Raw genomic sequence first — 19,483 nt, forward strand, 5'->3', positions numbered from 1 at the left:
AACCCCTTCGATGCTGTGTTAGATAACGCAGCATCGAAGGGGTTAACGGGAGCGGAAATCCATAGGTTCGCTGGCAGGGGTTACAAAGACCGTGCGAGTGAGCCTATTGGTCACCTGCAGGGTCTTCCTCTGGCATCAACCAATTGGTTGATGCCAGAGGAGGTCCCTGTAGGCGACCAATAAGCTCATTCGCCCTGCCCTGTAACCCGTGACGGCGAACCTGCGGATTTCCACTTCCGGGAACTGCCGCGAAGCCGCGAAGACAAGGTAAGTTAGAAGAGGGGGGGGAGAATGGTAGACGAAGACGAAGACAATCACGAAGATCTTCGTGGTGTGTGTCTTCGTCTTCGCTTACGTTTTACCGCCGCCGTCTTCTCTTCGGCGTGTCTTCGGAACGAACACGAAAACGCACTCTTCGTGTTCGTTTCCATGTTCGCCCGAAGACGAATGCACAAGTCTACTAATTAGTACTGGTGCTGCAGCTCTATAGTTTGTGCTTTGTTTTAGCAACAGCAAGAGACCAAGTCAATTTTTCTTAATTAATAATCTTTCATTTTATTTCATTTGTTTTGCTCACCTCAGTCCATCAGAGAAGTGAACTTGTTGGGCTAGTGAGTGCAGCCGCATAAGTGCTGTGTTCTTTTTTGATCAGCAAGCAGTCACGTTAACTGTTTTGCAAAGATTTTCTCATTTATTTTACATTTTATTTCAATTTTATTAAAAGTATCCTTAGTGTTTTGCTCACCTCAGTCCATCAGTGAAGTGAACTTGTTGGGCTAGTGAGTGCAGCCGCATAAGTGCTGTGTGTTTCAGCAAGCAGTGAAGCTAACTGTTTTGCTGTGACATTTTATTTTATTTCTAATTTCTTTTCAAGAAAAATTGACTGTGTGATGACAACAACTGTACTAAGCAAAGCTTCAAGCTACTAGCTGTAGTACTAAAATAATTCTAATCTTTAATCTTCTTAATCTATAATATATTATATAATATAATATAAATTCTAATTCATAATCTATACTATATATAAGTAATTCTTTCTAATTCATAAACTATAGTCTATCTATAATCCCTAATATAAGTAATTCTATTAATAATATAATATTATATATAACTTAACCTCACTTTAGCTTAGTGGGCTTGAGAGCGTCTGCCTAGAGTTAGACTAGAATACTAATATAGCTTTAGGTTTAGCATAGTAGTAGGATAGGCTCTTAGGCCCGTGTAAATTCAAAGTCTTTCATTTTTTTTAAAGTTTTTTTAAACACTACACTACACACACAACACAAAATTTGAAATGGATCCTCCTTTTGGGACTAAGGAGGGACAAGCTCCATCTACCACCACCAAAACCAGCACCACCACCAGTTCTAAGATGCAGCCTAGTCTAGTCGGCCATGTAGGCCAAGCTCTCGCTTATCATTTGGGGAAGCATTGCTTGAAGGATCATCAAGTAAAGGAAAGGCACCAAAAGCAGGCAGTAGTAGTGCAGCTAGGCCCACAAGCTCTATGGTTTTTTACGGAAAGCCTAAAGCACCAGAAGCACGTTCAAAGTTAAAGGGTAGCACAACTAGTACTTCTACTAGCCCAGTGAGTAAAAAGAAGTGCCTTTTGCCCCAAGCAGCATCTTCCCCATCCACGAGCAGCATGCAAGGTACCAAGCAGAGCCAAATTAGCAGTAAGACTCAGAGGGGTCCCAAACCAAAGCGATCACATTCCTTTGTAGGGAAAACCACCACCACCACCACCCCCACCTCTGCCGCCTCTACCACCACTAGTGCTGCGCCTACTGTTCCCACCGGTACCGCCACGCCATGTCCTCCTAGTACCTCTAGCAAGCCACCAAGTCCTTACCAAATTTTTGCTGGTGCTGGCATCTTTTTTGTCAAAAAGAAGGATGGATAATTACGCCCGTGCATCGACTACAGAGGGTTAAATAACATAACTGTTAAAAATCGCTACCCTCTTCCATTAATCTCTGAGCTCATGAATCATGCCCGCACGGCCCAGGTATTCACAAAACTTGACTTACGGGGCGCCTATAATCTCGTACGAATACGCAACGGGGATGAATGGAAAACGGCCTTCAGATCCAGATACGGTCATTTTGAATATTTGGTCATGCCATTCGGACTATGTAATGCCCCTGCTACATTTCAATATTTTATAAATGATATTTTTCGGGACGTCTTGGATAAATTCATCATTATCTACCTAGACGACATTCTCATTTATTCCTCCTCGCTTACCGCTCACCGTGAACACGTCAAAATGGTACTTAATCGTCTCAGACAACACCAGTTATACGCCAAAGCAGAGAAATGCGTCTTTGAAACCTCTACTGTGGAATTCTTGGGGTTTATACTATCCCCTAATTGTATCAAGATGGATCCTAAAAAGGTGACAGCTGTTTTACGATGGCCTCCGCCCTCTGACCGCAAAGGGGTCCAACGCTTTGTAGGATTTGCGAACTTTTACCGAAGATTCATTAGGGACTTTTCTAAAGTTATCCAGCCTATTACCGCACTTACCTCGAAACACTCTACTTTTCAATGGATGGCAGCGGCACAAACTGCATTTGAGATGTTAAAGAAAAAATTTACCACAGCTCCTATCCTATCGCTTCCGGAACCTTCCAAACCCTACACGTTGGAGGTTGATGCTTCGGATACAGCGGTTGGAGCTATTTTGTCTCAGCGCCAAGAGAGTGATGGTCAACTACACCCGGTGGCATTCTTCTCCCGGACACTGACGCCACCGGAACGAAATTATGATGTGGGAGAGCGAGAATTACTGGCCATTAAGTTGGCCCTGGAGGAGTGGAGACATCTCCTTGAAGGGGCACGTCACCCCATCATTGTATTTACAGATCATAAAAATCTGGAATATCTGCATTCTGCTAGACGTCTGCAACCCCGGCAGGCCAGATGGGCACTCTTCTTTTCACGTTTCCAGCTCCACATCACCTATCGCCCAGGGTCCCGCAATGGCAAGGCCGACGCATTATCACGCCTGTCAGATGAGGTCCCAACTACTACCAGTGATGTCGACGCCATTCTCCAACCTTATCACTTCTTGGCTTCCACACAATCCATCTGGGACATGCTTTCGAAAAAAACGAAAAGGGGGAGGAGTTTGCCTTTATGTAAAGTCCAGCCTAAAGGCCACACTGCGGGAGAATATATGTGAGGGAAATGATAATGTGGAGTCATTATGGGTAGAAATATATGGAAAGAAAAATAATAAAATACTGATCGGGGTTTGCTATAAGCCACCAAATATAATGGAAGCAGCAGAAGATCAATTATTAAAGCAAATAAACAAGGCAGCAAATCACAATGAGGTGGTTATTATGGGGGACTTTAACTATCCCGACATAAACTGGGAAACAGAGACCTGTGAATCTCATAAAGGAAACCGGTTTCTGACTATAAGTAAGGATAATTATCTGTCCCAAATGGTACAGGACCCGACCAGAGGGGACGCCCTACTGGACTTAATATTGACCAACAGACCTGACAGAGTAACTAATGTGCAGGTCAGGGGGCATCTAGGAAATAGTGATCACAATATGATACATTATAACTTGTCCTTCAATATGGGAACTCTTAGAGGAGCCACAAGAACCATGAACTTTAGGAAGGCAAAGTTTGATCAACTAAGAGAAGCCCTTAACACTGTAAATTGGGAAAATGTCCTCAAAAACAAGAGTACAGACACTCAATGGGAGATTTTTAAGGATATCTTAAATTCTCAATGTGAAAGGTACATACCGTATGGGAATAAAAGAGTCAGGAACAAGAGAAAACCAATGTGGATAAATAAAAATGTAAAGGGGGTAATAAATGGCAAAAAAAAGGCATTTAAGCTACTAAAACAGGAAGGCAGTGAGGAAGCACTAAAAAGCTATCGGGAAAAAAATAAAATATGTAAAAATCAGATAAAAGCAGCAAAAGTGGAGACAGAAAGACTCATTGCCAAAGAGAGTAAGACAAACCCCAAAATGTTCTTTAACTATATAAATAGTAAAAAGGTTAAAAATGAAAGCGTTGGCCACTTAAAAAGTAATGAGGGAGAAGTTATAGACGGGGATCAGGAAAAAGCTAATCTATTAAATATATTCTTCTCTGCTGTATTCACAGAGGAAAATGAAATGCCAGGTAATATACAGCAGGATGAGATAACTGCCCCAGTACATGTCGCCTGTCTAACCCAGGAAGAAGTGCAGTGCCGCCTAAAAAAAATCAAAATAGACAAATCACCAGGTCCAGATGGCATTCACCCCCGCGTTCTAAGGGAGTTAAGTAATGTAATAGACAGACCCCTATTTCTAATGTTCAAGGACTCTATAGTGACCGGGTCTGTTCCCCAGGACTGGCGCATAGCAAATGTTGTGCCAATATTCAAAAAGGGGACAAAAAGTGACCCGGGGAATTATAGGCCTGTTAGTTTAACTTCTGTTGTGTGTAAACTGTTTGAGGGTTTCCTAAGAGATGCTATTTTGGAGTATCTCAATGAAAATAAGTGTATGACTCCATATCAGCATGGGTTTACAAGGGATCGGTCCTGTCAAACTAACCTGATCAGCTTTTATGAGGAGGTGAGCTCAAGACTGGATCGGGGTGAATCGCTGGATGTCGTATATCTTGATTTTTCCAAAGCATTTGATACGGTGCCACATAAAAGGCTGGTACATAAAATGAGAATGCTTGGGCTGGGGGAGAATGTGTGTATGTGGGTAAGTAACTGGCTCAGTGATAGGAAACAGAGGGTGGTTATTAATGGTACATACTCTGAGTGGGTTACTGTTGCTAGTGGGGTACCACAGGGGTCAGTTTTGGGTCCTATTCTTTTTAATATATTTATTAATGACCTTGTAGAGGGATTGTATAGTAAAGTATCAATCTTTGCAGACGATACTAAGCTCTGTAACGTGGTTAACACAATAGAGGACAGTGCACGATTACAAATGGATCTGCATAGGTTGGAGGCTTGGGCTGGGATGTGGCAGATGAGGTTCAACACAGATAAATGTAAGGTTATGCACATGGGGAAGAAAAATCCAGGCTGGGAATATGTATTAAATGGGAAAACACTGGGGACGACTGACATGGAAAAGGACTTAGGAGTTTTAGTTAACAGTAAATTTACCTGTAGCGACCAGTGTCAGGCAGCTGCTGCTAAGGCAAATAAAATCATGGGGTGCATCAAAAGGGGCATAGATGCCCACGACAAGGAAATAATTCTACCACTGTACAAGTCACTAGTCAGACCACACATGGAATACTGTGTACAGTACTGGGCACCAGTGTACAAGAAAGATATAGTGGAGCTGGAGAGGGTTCAAAGACAGGCAACCAGAGTAATAAGGGGAATGGGAGGACTACAGTACCCAGAAAGATTATCAGAATTAGGGTTATTTAGTTTGGAAAAAAGACGGCTTAGGGGGGATTTAATAACTATGTATAAATATATAAGGGGACAGTACAGAGATCACTCCCAGGACCTATTTATACCCAGAACTGTATCTATAACAAGGGGACATCCTCTACGGTTGGAGGAAAGAAGGTTTCTACACCAGCACAGACGGGGGTTCTTTACAGTAAGAGCGGTGAGATTATGGAACTCTCTGCCAGAGGAAGTGGTTATGGCAAACTCAATAAAAGAGTTCAAAAGGAGCCTGGACGTGTTTCTTGAAAGCAATAATATTACAAGTTATGGATATTAGATTAATAGGGACAGAACGTTGATCCAGGGATTTATTCTGATTGCCATATTTGGAGTCGGGAAGGAATTTTCCCCCTGGTATGGGGCAATTGGCATCTGCTTCATAAGGGTTTTTTTGCCTTCCTCTGGATCAACACAGTAGGGACACAATATGTATATAGGTTGAACTTGATGGACTTTGGTCTTTTTTCAACCTTATGAACTATGTTACTATGTTACTATGTTACGTAGCTACTCCTCTCCCTCCAACATACCCACACGACCAATTCTATCCCGGCACAACGGTCTTTACTATCACCATCAAAAGATATATGTTCCACCCGAAACCCGTCTACAGATCCTTCAACTTCATCATGATATCCCGGCTGCCGGACATGGAGGTATTCGGGTCACTAAAGACCTTATAAAACGTTCCTTCTGGTGGCCTGACCTAGAGCAAGACGTCCAATCATATGTATCCTCCTGCGTTACATGTGCTAGGGCAAAAGACATGCATTCTAAACCTTCGGGTCTTCTCCAACCACTTCCAGTTCCAGAGAGACCTTGGGGAAATATTTCTATGGACTTTATTACAGACCTACCTCCCTCCCAAAAATTTACCACCCTGATGGTTGTAGTGGACCGTTTCTCCAAAATGGCACACTTCCTTCCTTATACCGGGCTTCCTTCTGCTGTCGAGACTGCCATCCTATTCACTCGGGAGATATTCAGACTTCACGGGTTACCAGATAATATTGTATCTGACAGAGGTACTCAATTTACCTCAAAATTCTGGAAAGCATTTTGCCAGGAACTCCACATTCAACGCTGTCTCTCTACAGCCTTTCACCCACAGAGCAATGGTCAAACCGAACACACCAATCAAACCTTGGAACAATATCTACGATGCTTTTCCACTTACCTACAGGATGATTGGGCCCAATTCCTCCCTCTCGCAGAGTTTGCCTATAACAATCATGTTCACAGTTCCATTAAGATGTCTCCATTTTTTGCCAGTTATGGTTATAATCCCTCTATGCTCCCAGGGGCTCCCATCCTCAACACTGTTCCATCTGTCACGGAACATGTGCGAAACCTTACGCAAACCTACATGGTGATTCGCAACACGCTAAAACAAGCTCAGCAACGCTATAAACAATATGCGGACACCCATCGATCTCCAGCCCCTACTTACCAAGTGGGGGACAAGGTATGGCTATCCACCAGACATCTCAAGGTATCCGGGCCTACGCGGAAACTAGGACCAAGATTTGTGGGCCCTTATCTCATATGCGAAATTATCTCTCCATTAGCCATCAAGTTACGTCTCCCACACACCATGAAAATCCACCCAGTATTCCACGTATCTTTATTAAAACCATGGGTTGAAAATCGATTTTCAGGACGGCAAATTTCCGTTCCGGAACCTGTTATTTTAGACGGCGCAGAAGAATATGAAGTGGAGGAGGTATTGGATTCCAGAATTCATAAGGGGCAATTACAATATCTCATTCACTGGAAAGGCTACGAAGCAGTGGATAGGTCATGGGAACCGGCGAGAGATGTGCATGCTCCTGCATTGGTTCGTGCTTTTCATTTCAGACATCCTGATCGTCCTAAACCTTTGCGTGTCCGGAGGCCCCGCCTTAGGGGGGGGAACTGTCAGCGACCATGCGGACGACCGACCCGCAGCCACTCACCGGAATACCCGCGGGTCGGTCCTCCGCAGCACTCACGCCGCGTCCAGCCGGCAGAGACGCGGCTCGGTCCTAGCCGCATCCAGCCGGCACAAACTCGGGTCCGTCCTCGCTCGCGTTCACGCCGCATCTAGCCGGCGCGCGCGAAACCCCGCCTCCCTTTTCTCTGCTTCAGGAGGGTGGGGGCCGCGCGCGCTCCCGATGACGTCACCAGCCCGGGAACATTTAAAACCCAGCAGCTCCTGCTGCTGGGCACTTGGTATATTTCTCTCTCTGCGTGTTCCTACTGCTAGCTATTGTTTTGTTGTGACCCTGCTTGTTTAACGGATTTTGCTGATCTTCTGGATACCCTGACCCTGCTTGTTTAACGGACTTTGCTCATGTTCTGATACCCCGACCCCGGCTTGTTTAACGGATTTTTGCTGATCTTCTGGATACCCTGGCTTGCATACCGGAGTCCGCCATATTTTTACCTCACAGCCTGCTACCTCCGCCGGTGTATACAAAAAACAAAATACTGTCTGCGCTTCTCACCCTAATAAAGTTGGCAACAAATATATAAACATAATATAAATGAGAGGTTTTGGTTATATGAATTGGCCAAAGCATAATTAAGCTCACCCACCACGTCAAGGCACACTCTCAATAGGGTGAGAACCTACTCTCACCTCCTACATAGTGGGCACACAAAGCAGTTTATACTGCTACCAAAACCAAATTAATGTGTTGGGGGAGGTGCAATTAAACCTCCTCCCATTTAACCCCTGGACAGCAAGCTGCAACCAGACTAATGAGGAGCCAACAACCTCAAATATGTGCAAACAGGGAAAAGAAAAAATGTCGGTGCGCTAAGCTAGTCTCAGGCTCAAATAATACAAATGTATAATATGAGGCCTACCAAACAGTGTGAGCATGCTGCAAATACAGTGTGTTGGCTGTACAATGTATACAAAAAACAAAATACTGTCTGCGCTTCTCACCCTAATAAAGTTGGCAACAAATATATAAACATAATATAAATGAGAGGTTTTGGTTATATGAATTGGCCAAAGCATAATTAAGCTCACCCGCCACGTCAAGGCACACTCTCAATAGGGTGAGAACCTACTCTCACCTCCTACATAGTGGGCACACAAAGCAGTTTATACTGCTACCAAAACCAAATTAATGTGTTGGGGGAGGTGCAATTAAACCTCCTCCCATTTAACCCCTGGACAGCAAGCTGCAACCAGACTAATGAGGAGCCAACAACCTCAAATATGTGCAAACAGGGAAAAGAAAAAATGTCGGTGCGCTAAGCTACTCTCAGGCTCATTAGTCTGGTTGCAGCTTGCTGTCCAGGGGTTAAATGGGAGGAGGTTTAATTGCACCTCCCCCAACACATTAATTTGGTTTTGGTAGCAGTATAAACTGCTTTGTGTGCCCGCTATGTAGGAGGTGAGAGTAGGTTCTCACCCTATTGAGAGTGTGCCTTGACGTGGCGGGTGAGCTTAATTATGCTTTGGCCAATTCATATAACCAAAACCTCTCATTTATATTATGTTTATATATTTGTTGCCAACTTTATTAGGGTGAGAAGCGCAGACAGTATTTTGTTTTTTGTATACATTGTACAGCCAACACACTGTATTTGCAGCATGCTCACACTGTTTGGTAGGCCTCATATTATACATTTGTATTATTTGAGCCTGAGACTAGCTTAGCGCACCGACATTTTTTCTTTACCTCTGCCGGTGTAGCCAGCTTACGCTAGGGCCTTGTGTCTGAGTTCTGGAAGTCCGCTCCCAAACGCCAAGGGCTGACAGTGTTTAGATGCTTTGCTCTGGGGTGAAACAGGTGAGTGGGTCACCAATTGCCCACTCATTCTCCTTTCCCAATGCTGCTGCTGCTGGTGGTGGTGCCAGCGTCTCTTCAATGCCAGTTCGCTTCCTGGCTAGTGTCATGCCTCAAATGTCCCTAATGGTAAGGGCAGTTTCTCCCCCCTGGCTGCCTCTGTCTGCGGTGTGGCAACGCCTGCTACCTCCGCCGGAGTGGCCAGCTTACGCTAGGGCCTAGTGTCTGAGCTCTGGAAGTCTGCTGCCAAACGTCTAAGACTGACAGTGTTTGGGTGCTTTGCCCTGGGGTGAAACAGGTGAGCGGGTCGCCAATTGCCCACTCATTCGCCTTTCCCAATGCTGCTACTGCTGCTGGTGGTGCCAGCGTCTCTTCAATGCCAGTTCCCTTCCTGGCTAGTGTCATGCCTTAAATGTCCCTAATGTTAAGGGCAGTTTCTCCCTCCTGGCTGCGTCTGCTTGCGGTGTGGCAACGCCTGCTACCTCCACCGGTGTAGCCAGCTTACGCTAGGGCCTTGTGTCTGAGCTCTGGAAGTCCGCTGCCAAATGTCTAAGACTGACAGTGTTTGGATGCTTTGCTCTGGGGTGGAACAGGTGAGCGGGTCGTCAATTGCCCACTCATTCTCCTTTCCCAATGCTGCTGCTGCTGGTCGTGGTGTCAGCGTCTCTTGGTAAGGGTAGTTTCTCCCCCCCCTTACAAAAAATTACTGCAGTTTTTCTGAAGTAATACTGCAGTTTTTTGGACGTGAAAAAACTGCAATACTGCACTTTTAGTGCACTTTTACTCTAGTTGTACTGCATTTGTACTTCACTGTACTGCAGTTTTACTGCACATTTACTGCACTTTTTTTTTATATATTGCAAACCTACAGTTGTACTTCAATGTACTGCAGCTTTATTGCATTTGTACTTCCGTACAAAAATAACTGCAGTAAAACTGCAGTACAGTGAAGTAAAACTGCAGTAAATGTGCAGTAATACTACAGTAAAAGTGCAGGATTGCAGTTTTTTCATGTCCAAAAAACTGCAGTATTACTTCAGAAAAACGGCAGTAATTTTTTCGTAAGGGCCTGGCTGCCTCTGTCTGCGGTGTGGCAACGCCTGCTACCTCCGCCGGAGTGGCCAGCTTATGCTAGGGCCTAGTGTCTGAGCTCTGGAAGTCTGCTGCCAAACGTCTAAGACTGACAGTGTTTGGGTGCTTTGCCCTGGGGTGAAACAGGTGAGTGGGTCGCCAATTGCCCACTCATTCGCCTTTCCCATTTTTCAATGCTGCTGGTGGTGCCAGCATCTCTTCTCTGCCAGTTCGCTTCCTGGCTAGAGTCATGCCCAAAATGTCCCTAATGGTAAGGGTAGTTTCTCCCCCCTGGCTGCCTCTGTCTGCGGTGTGGCAACGCCTGCTACCTCCGCCGGAGTGGCCACCTTACGCTAGGGCTTTGTGTCTGAGCTCTGGAAGTCTGCTGCCAAACGTCTAAGACTTGGATGCTTTGCTCTGGGGTGAAACAGGTGAGTGGGTCGCCAATTGCCCACTCATTCGCCTTTTCCATTTCCTTTTCCATTTCTATTTCATTATTTTCCTTCTGATACACAACCAACCAAACATAGCACACACAATAACACAAATAACACAGTGACATAACACATAACACACATAACACATATAACACAGTGACATCACACATAACACACATAACACATACACGTACAATGCACAGATCACAAGGACCTTTCCTCTTGTTATTTGTCCTGGCCTTCACTTCTACACTCACTAGTATTAACGCTATAACTCACACTTCATCCTATAACATTTTTCCATCCACATACCTGCCAACAGACCCAACTTTTTCAGGGACAGTCCTGCTTTTTTCCAGTCCTGTCCCATCTAATTTACCTAAATCTAGGTATGCAAATACACGTAGGTAGTTATAGCTCGGTAGGTAGCACTAGTATAAACATTAAATAAATATAATAAAGTACTAAATAATAAATCTAACTTTAAAATACATTTAAATAAACCTGAATTTTTTTAAAAAACCCATTAAAATTAAAATTTATTATTTAGACATAATACATCTTTAACCAAACCAGTGCACTGCTACTAATCTTAAACATAACCGTACATTAACCCTAAACTATTTTTTAGTTCATTTTTCCATCCGCATACCTGCCAACACACCCGAGATTTTGGTGGACAGTCCTGCTTTTTTCTAGTCCTGTCCAGTAAAAGTTGGGTTGTTGCAAAGTATGCCATTGTAAATAGGTAGCAAATGTTAGGCATGTATTACAAGTGGTCCAAAATCAATTTAAAAATGTAAAATAATCCCTATTCTTTTATTAAACATCTATGGATGTGTGACTGTGTATGATAAAAACGGAGGCCAAGTTCCTTGGAGCATTAGTCTCTAGGTCATTTGGTGTACAGTACACCTCGGTACGTGTGTGCAACTCTATTGGTCGTTTCGGCAGGGGGCTCGCCTGCCATCAACGAATGAAGTGCGTTCTGCAATTCACTCGTTGATGCCAGACCAGCCCCCTGCCGAAACGACCAATAGAGTTGCACACACGTACCTTCAGGGCAGCTGCTGCTGCTCCGATCTGTTGTTAACCCCGTATTAACCCCTGCTAGGCAACCGGGAGGGAAACGAAGATCAAACGAGCACGAAGAATGTCCACGAATATTCGCCCGAAGAGAAGACAGGAACGGGCGAATATTCGCGGAATCCGAAGATTTTTTTCCCCCCGAAGACGAGCGCGAACACGAAGAGCCTCCTGGTGCCCAAGTCTAGTTACTATGAATGTGTAACCATGATATTCCACCCATAACCCTCATGTAAAACAATATTTACTATGTTAACTCCTCTTCTGCTGTGAAGTCTACATCTCCTGTTCCCTGCTCAACTCACTACTAGCAGTCTGCCAACAACCTGCTATCTAGTGAGAAGTGCATGGTCCGGCCTCCCTGCACAAGGTTCCTCCTCTCCTGGGCCAGGTAGGCTTAACAGTTGATTTCTTCACACCAAGCTACTTGCCTATTGCAGATTCAGTCTTCCCAGCCTGGTGCAGGTCTACAATTTTGTTTCTGGTGTCCTTCGACAGCTCTTTGGTCTTGGCCATTGTGGGGTTTGGAGTGTGACTGTTTGAGGTTGTGGACAGGTGTCTTTTATACTGATAACAAGTTCAAACAGGTGCCATTAATACAGGTAACGAGTGGAGGACAGAGGAGACTCTTAAAGAAGATGTTACAGGTCTGTGAGAGCCAGATATCTTGCTTGTTTGTAGGTGACCAAATACTTATTTTACCGAGGAATTTACCAATGAATTCATTAGAAATCCTACAATGTGATTTCCTGTATTATTTCTCCTATTCTGTCTCTCATAGTTGAAGTGTACCTGTGGTGAAAATTACAGGCCTCTCTCATCTTTGGTGGCTGACTAAATACTTTTTTGCCCCACTGTATATATTTCTATATTTTTATATTTTTTATTGAACAAATACCTGCTTTCATACAAGGATCTGTCTCTCTCCCTCACTAAAAGCAAGTGAAGGAGAGAGGCAGATCCATCATAATCAAGCCATCTGAACAATCAACAGCTTCAACACATCATCAGAACCAGATCAACTCAATTCCCCCCTGCCGGCCCAGCCTGCCCCTACTCTCTGGGTGCCAGTGAGTGTCTCTCTCTCTCTCTCTGGGTGCCAGTGAGTGTCTCTCTCTCTCTCTCTCTCTCTCAGTGCCAGTGAGTGTCTCTCTCTCGCACTCTCTCATTGCCAGTGAGTGTCTCTCTCGCACTCTCTCATTGCCAGTGAGTGTCTCTCTTGCACTCTCTCATTGCCAGTCAGTGTCTCTCTCGCACTCCGGGTGCCAATGAGTGTCTCTCTCTGTCTCTCTCTCAGTGCCAGTGAGTGGCTCTCTCTCTCTCTCAGTGCCAGGGAGTGTCTCTCTCTCTCGCACTCTCTCAGTACCAGTGAGTGTCTCTGTCACAACCACGAACACCAAGGCACTCACCGCAGAAGTTCTTCTGCCCCGTAGCCCACTACCAAGGGAGACCCTTAGTAACAGGGAGCGGGGACTGGGATGATTCCTACAGTGAGGAGGCCTGATGCAAGTGGATATATTAAGGGCCGAGTTGGTGTGCATGTAATAAAATGTATTGGGCCAATACAAACTTCAAATAATTGGATCACATATAAATGTATGTGCGTCAAAAATAGGCAGAGTCACTTAGATGCAAACAAAGGTGAAACATTTAATACGAACAAAAATAGACGAAGAATATAAAAAGTAGATAACAAAAATACGAAACAAGTCTTACAAAACCTTGGAGAGGAATTTAGTTCATGACATCTGTCCTATGCATTCCTGAGGATGGAGGGAGGGAGGGAGGGAGTGTTGGGACGTGAAGAGTCCGTGGATGGCAAGTACATCTTCTCTCGACCTCTCTTCCCATGCCTCCCCATGTCTTACAAAAGCCTAGCTTATATGTGCCTTGGATAGTGATGTCAGTCTATTGGTCTTCACCTAATTGGGTAAACATGCTCACTAAGATCTTTACACGTCGAAACCCTATTTTAGGTGGTCACTGTACGTATACTGTAATGCCCTTTTAGAGTTACAACTATACCCTGCATTAGCAAGTTACTATCCTATCTATAGAATGCCTGTTCAGCAAATCCTTCATTCTATATTTAAGGTCAAGGAAACCCTGAAGCTTATTATTGAAACCTATTAATATATCTTAATAATCATTTATTTATGAACAATGATTACATATCTTTGACTATTGCCTATACCAATAATTATACATGGTCCATTTCATATTACTAGGGTTAAAAGAGATGTTAAATGTGTTAGAATCTTTTACAGTGCAAGGTGCAGGAACCATGACAGCTGGAACCAGGAGGCGAATACAGCAGAGCAGGGGTTAATTCAAGCAGGATAATCTGGATAGCCGGGTCGGTAGCAGAGCGGGTAGTCAAACAAGCCCGGTCGGTAACAGAGCGGGTAGTCATACAAGCCACGACGGTAAGAGTGGGTAGTCAGACGAGCCAAAACTGGATACCAGGATAAACAGGAGAAGGTACAAAATTGCTAGGCAAAGAATCGTCAGGCAGGCAAGGGTCAAAAACGAAAGAAATGAGCAGCAGAGACCACTCAGGTAACATAGACCACAACAGGACCGCATCATAGCAGTTCTGGACAGTTTCCCAGGACGCCGCCCCCAGACCCGTCCAACCACGCCCCCTTCGTTACAGACAGGAAGAACGCCGCTGGACCGCTGGGAGCGGGTAATTACAGAATACTGGGGATCAATGCTCCGTCGGGCATCATGATGCCGGATGGCAGCAAGGTCCCCAGTATTCTGTAATTACCCGCTCCCAGCTCGCATCGAAGGAGACAACCGTCACACCACTACCGAGGGAGTGACAGTCTCTATCTCGCACTCCGGGTGCCAATGAGTGTCTCTCTCTATCTCTTGCACTGCAGGTGCCAATGAGTGTCTCTCTTGCACTCCAGGTGCCAATGAGTGTTTCGCACTCCGGATGCAAATGAGTCTCTCTCTCTCTCTCTCTCTCTCTCTCTCTTTTGCACTCCGGGTGCCAGTGAGTGTGTCTGTGTGTCTCTCTGGGTGCCTGTGAAATGTGTCTCTGTGTCTCTCTTTGGGTGCAAGTGAGTGTGTGTCTCTCTCTCTCTCTCTTTGGGTGCCAGTGAGTTTGTCTCTATGTCTCTCTCTCTCTTTGGGTGCCAGTGAGTGTGTTTCTGTGTCTCTCACTCTCTCTCTTTGGGTGCCAGTGAGTGTGTCTCTGTGTCTCTCACTCTCTCTCTTTGGGTGCCAGTGAGTGTGTCTCTCTCTCTCTCTCTCTCTTTGGGTGCTAGTGGGTGTGTCTCTCACTCTCTCTCTGCCCTGGAGTCTATCTCGAACCCCAAGAAGAGGATGCGCTGGGTCGGGGATAACTTGGACTTGAGCATGTTGACGACAAAACCAAGTTGATGGAGTGTCCGAACCACGGAGTCCGTCTGGTCCGTCTGATCTCAGAGGGTCTCCCGACAACTGGAAAAAAGAAGGATATCGTCGAGGTAAATGATGCATCTGATACCCCGGTGTTGTGGTTTGGGATGAAATTGTGCAATAGTGGGTACAAAAGGTTAAAACAACAGCTGTGTTAAACAAAGGTGGCCACTGACCATGTGCTCTTTTGTTCAGAGTCCCAAGATGGCTGCTGAGCATGTAAAACTCAGGCAGAAAGGACAAGCTAAGTTAATAGGACCCAAATGCATTTGTAAAACACCCTGAAACACTGATTAATTTTGTACAACTATGAAATTAATACTATAAAATGTACCAGGTATTTTGGCAGCAAATATCTTGTATTAGCAGTTGACCATTACCAACTTAACAATCACTCGGGAACCGACAAAATTAATTATGTTTAATAAGCAATGTTAGTTACTGTAACAAAATATTAAACATTCATTAAAAAAAACATACATGCAAACATTAAATACAATAGTACATGCTCAATGCACGGATCTAAAGCTAATGTAAAAAATATGAGAATCGATATGATTTCAATACTTATCCAATCCCAGGCTATGTTACGGTGATGATACTGGGACACGTGAGAAGCAGGAGGGAAAAGCCTTTCATACTTCCTGCAGCTCTTGTATGTAGGTAGTGTGTATCGTGCATTGTAAACCCAAAACCAGTTTAACCCACCAAATAACGACACGGAGACCGAAATTGGATAAAGCAGGCCACAGCACAATTTTATTATAAAACCATAAAACACTGTGTTGGCCCAAAACACCATAAACCAATAAGAATAATATACAATAACCGATAAATAATAAATACAAATATACAAATATACATAACACATTACCGTAACATATTCAAAACATAACCAACACAGGAACCGAATTAACCCCGTCCTTGCCGGCCTCTCACACTGCCCAATCCAGACCACAGGTACTCACCTCCCCCCTCGTCCAAACAAAATTGACAGCTACCTTTCGCTGTCCCACCACCAATGCTAACCACCAGCCGTCCAACAAGCTCGGTGGGCACGTCCAATAAAACACCAGAGGTTAGGGGAGGATTGAGCCTTCCATTACACCAGCATCCAAACTCCATCACTTACCAAAACCAGACCGGCAAGGACACACAAACCGCCAGCTGTGACAAAAGAAAGAAAGTTAGTACACAAGAAATGGGGAGGGAGGGTGGGAAGCAGGTAAGACTGTTGGCCGTGTCTGTAAAAAAGGACAGTGACCGGGGTCACCCAGAGGACACTGTTTCATGTAAAGAAATCAAGACACAGTAAGCTGTTGGTTTGAGGAATCATGTTGAACTGCATAACTGCATCCAGGTCAGAGGTTGGAACAGCAAACAGGAAGTACAAGGCAATGCAATATTACCATAAACAGACAGTCACAGTATTTGCATAATAACTCCATAACATCTCCCCTTTTTTGCATTCAATACAGAATTTGCAAGCAATTAACCAAAAACAGATCCTGAACAGTCTAAAACCTAACATACTGTGTTACAGGTAGATACACTACAGATTGAGTCTATCTGGTGGTCTTGAAACTCGACCACTACGCAGGGCCACAGGGATTTTGCCTGGGGGAAGCTGTTCAGCTCCAAAAGGCGTTGATAAGGGGCTGCCATTGTTCCTGGCTGGTGTGTTTGGCACAGAAGAACATACTGGTACATGCGGCTGCATTATGTCATCCTCGTATCCTTCTGATATGACAGCAGTATTGTCTCTGCCTTGCTTACGTGGTCCAGTAGGACTAGGGGCATTGAGCGCCTCGGTAGGGTCCCGTGCAGGATGTTCATAGGTTTGTTCGGTGAGTTGTTCAGCCACTCGCAGGTCAATTCGATTGCGGCGGTAGAGACTGCCTTCCACATCCACAAGATATGAGCGAGGAGCAACCCTCTGAACACAGGTACCCAGTCTCCAGCGACCAGTCCTGTCACCAGGGAGTGGCTTCATACGGATTGGCTCTCCAACACTTAATTCAGGTAAGTCTTTGGCAGAGACATCATATGTCAGTTTGGAGAGCTGTTTCCTCCGTCGCAGTTTCTCCAGTACACCTGTTACCACACAAGGTTCAAGTAATTTGTTGGCCACTGGCAATGAAGTCTTCAGTCTCCTCGACATCAAGCGCTGTGCAGGACTACTGTCCATGCCTTCGGTTGGGGTGTTCCTCCAATGTAGAATGGCTTTCCATGGGTCATTTCCATCATACTTGGCCTTCTTGCAAAGATTCTTTACTATCTTTACAGCTGATTCCGCTTTGCCGTTAGCTTGCGGGTGCCGTGGGGAAGAGGTAAGATGCTCAAACCCCCAATCTGTAGAGAACCGTCTAAATTGCTCACATGCAAATTGAGGTCCATTATCCGAGATTACCCTGTCCGGCTGTCCATGACGTGCAAACTGTGCTTTACAACGCTTGATCGTAGTTTCAGCAGACAGATCGGGAAGGAGCTCAATCTCCCAAAAGTCAGAATAGTGATCAACAATTACTAGAAGATCTTGCCCTGCATAATTCAATAAATCCATGCTTACAATTTGCCAAGGCCGGGTGGGCAGCACATGCGACATCATGGGTTCTTTCTGTTGTGCCTGTGCATATTCATTGCATGCTGAACAACGACTAACAAAGTCTCTAATCTCATTCTGCATGTTGGGCCAGTATAAGGTATCTCGTGCCTGCCTATAGCATGCTTCTCCACCAATGTGACTGGCATGTATACGTGTCAGCATCTCCGATCTTAATGATCTTGGAATGATGACCCTTGACCCTTTGTACAGTACGCCATCCTGAATGCCGATTTCATCTCGGAAAGTCCAGTATTCTCTCACAATTAATGGCACCTCTGCTTTCGAATCTGGCCAACCATAAAGAACAACAGACTTAAGTGCTTGCAAGCTCTCGTCGATTTCTGTGTGCTGTCTTATCTGAAGCAATCGTTGGTCTGTGACATTTAAATAGTCTGAATGATTAATCTGCGACAGGTCATCCAGGTGCAGCTGAACATTGCAAACTGTGTGTTGTGCACACTCAGGTGTACCACCCGCTGCTGTAGCTCTGCTAAGAGTGTCACTAATGTACATTTCAGGTCCAGGTTTATAGACAACATTTAGGCAATAGTTTTGTAATGTGAGCAACATGCTCTGTAAGCGCTTGGGTGCACACAAAAGTGGTTTCTTAAAGATTGATATCAGAGGCTTATGGTCAGTTTCTGCTGTGATCTTGTCACGACCATAGAGGTAGTGATGAAAGCGCTGGCAGGCAAACACAATACTCAGACATTCCTTTTCGATCTGTGCGTAGTTTTGCTCAGTAAGGGTCAGTGCCCTTGAAGCAAAAGCGATAGGCTGGTCAGCTTGCAATAGGCAACACCCAAGTCCACTTTTGCTTGCGTCACTTTGAATAGTTACAGGTTTTGTAACGTCATAGTACTTCAGGACAGGCGTATCCGTGACCAAACGTTTGATCTCCTGCACCGCATTATCATGCTTAGGAAGCCAATGCCAAACTGCATCCTTGTCCAGAAGCCTTCTCAACGGCTCGCAAACCTCTGAGAGATGCGGCAGGAATTTTGCTAGGTAGGTAACAAACCCTATGAAGCGCTGCAGGGATTTCACATTCGCCGGCTGAGGCATATCCAGTATGGCTCTGATTTTGTCCGGGTCAGCCTTCAAACCCTCCAAGGATAGTATGTGTCCATGGAAGCGGACCTCTTTGACCTTGAACTGCAGTTTTTTCACGCCAAGTTTTAGTTTCACCTGTCTACAACGATTCATCAGGTCAAGCAGTTTGCCATCATGATCTTGCTCTGCTTCCTCATCTGTATCCCCACAACCAACCACAAGGATGTCATCAGCTATTGGTTCAATACCACTGAGTCCAGCCAATAGTTCATGTTGTTTTCGTTGATACACCTCTGGTGCAACGGATACTCCAAAAGGCAATTTGAGCCATCTTTTCCTGCCCCAGGGAGTCCAGAAGGTTGTCATGTAGCTACTTGCATCATCCAATTTACATTGTAAAAATGCATCCCGGGCATCAACAAGTGTGAACAGACGTGCCTTAGGCAGCTTGTACAAAACATCCTCAAGAGTTGGCATGATGTAGTGGGATCGCCTCAGTGCCAGATTCAAGAATTTGGGATCGATACATATTCTTAGCTTATCAGGCTTCTTTACAATCACCATGTTACTTATCCAATCAGTCGGTT

This window comes from Sceloporus occidentalis, unplaced genomic scaffold (genome assembly GCF_023333645.1).
Source record: "Sceloporus occidentalis isolate IW3139 unplaced genomic scaffold, rSceOcc1.0.p SCAF_297, whole genome shotgun sequence".
NCBI lineage: Eukaryota > Metazoa > Chordata > Lepidosauria > Squamata > Phrynosomatidae > Sceloporus > Sceloporus occidentalis.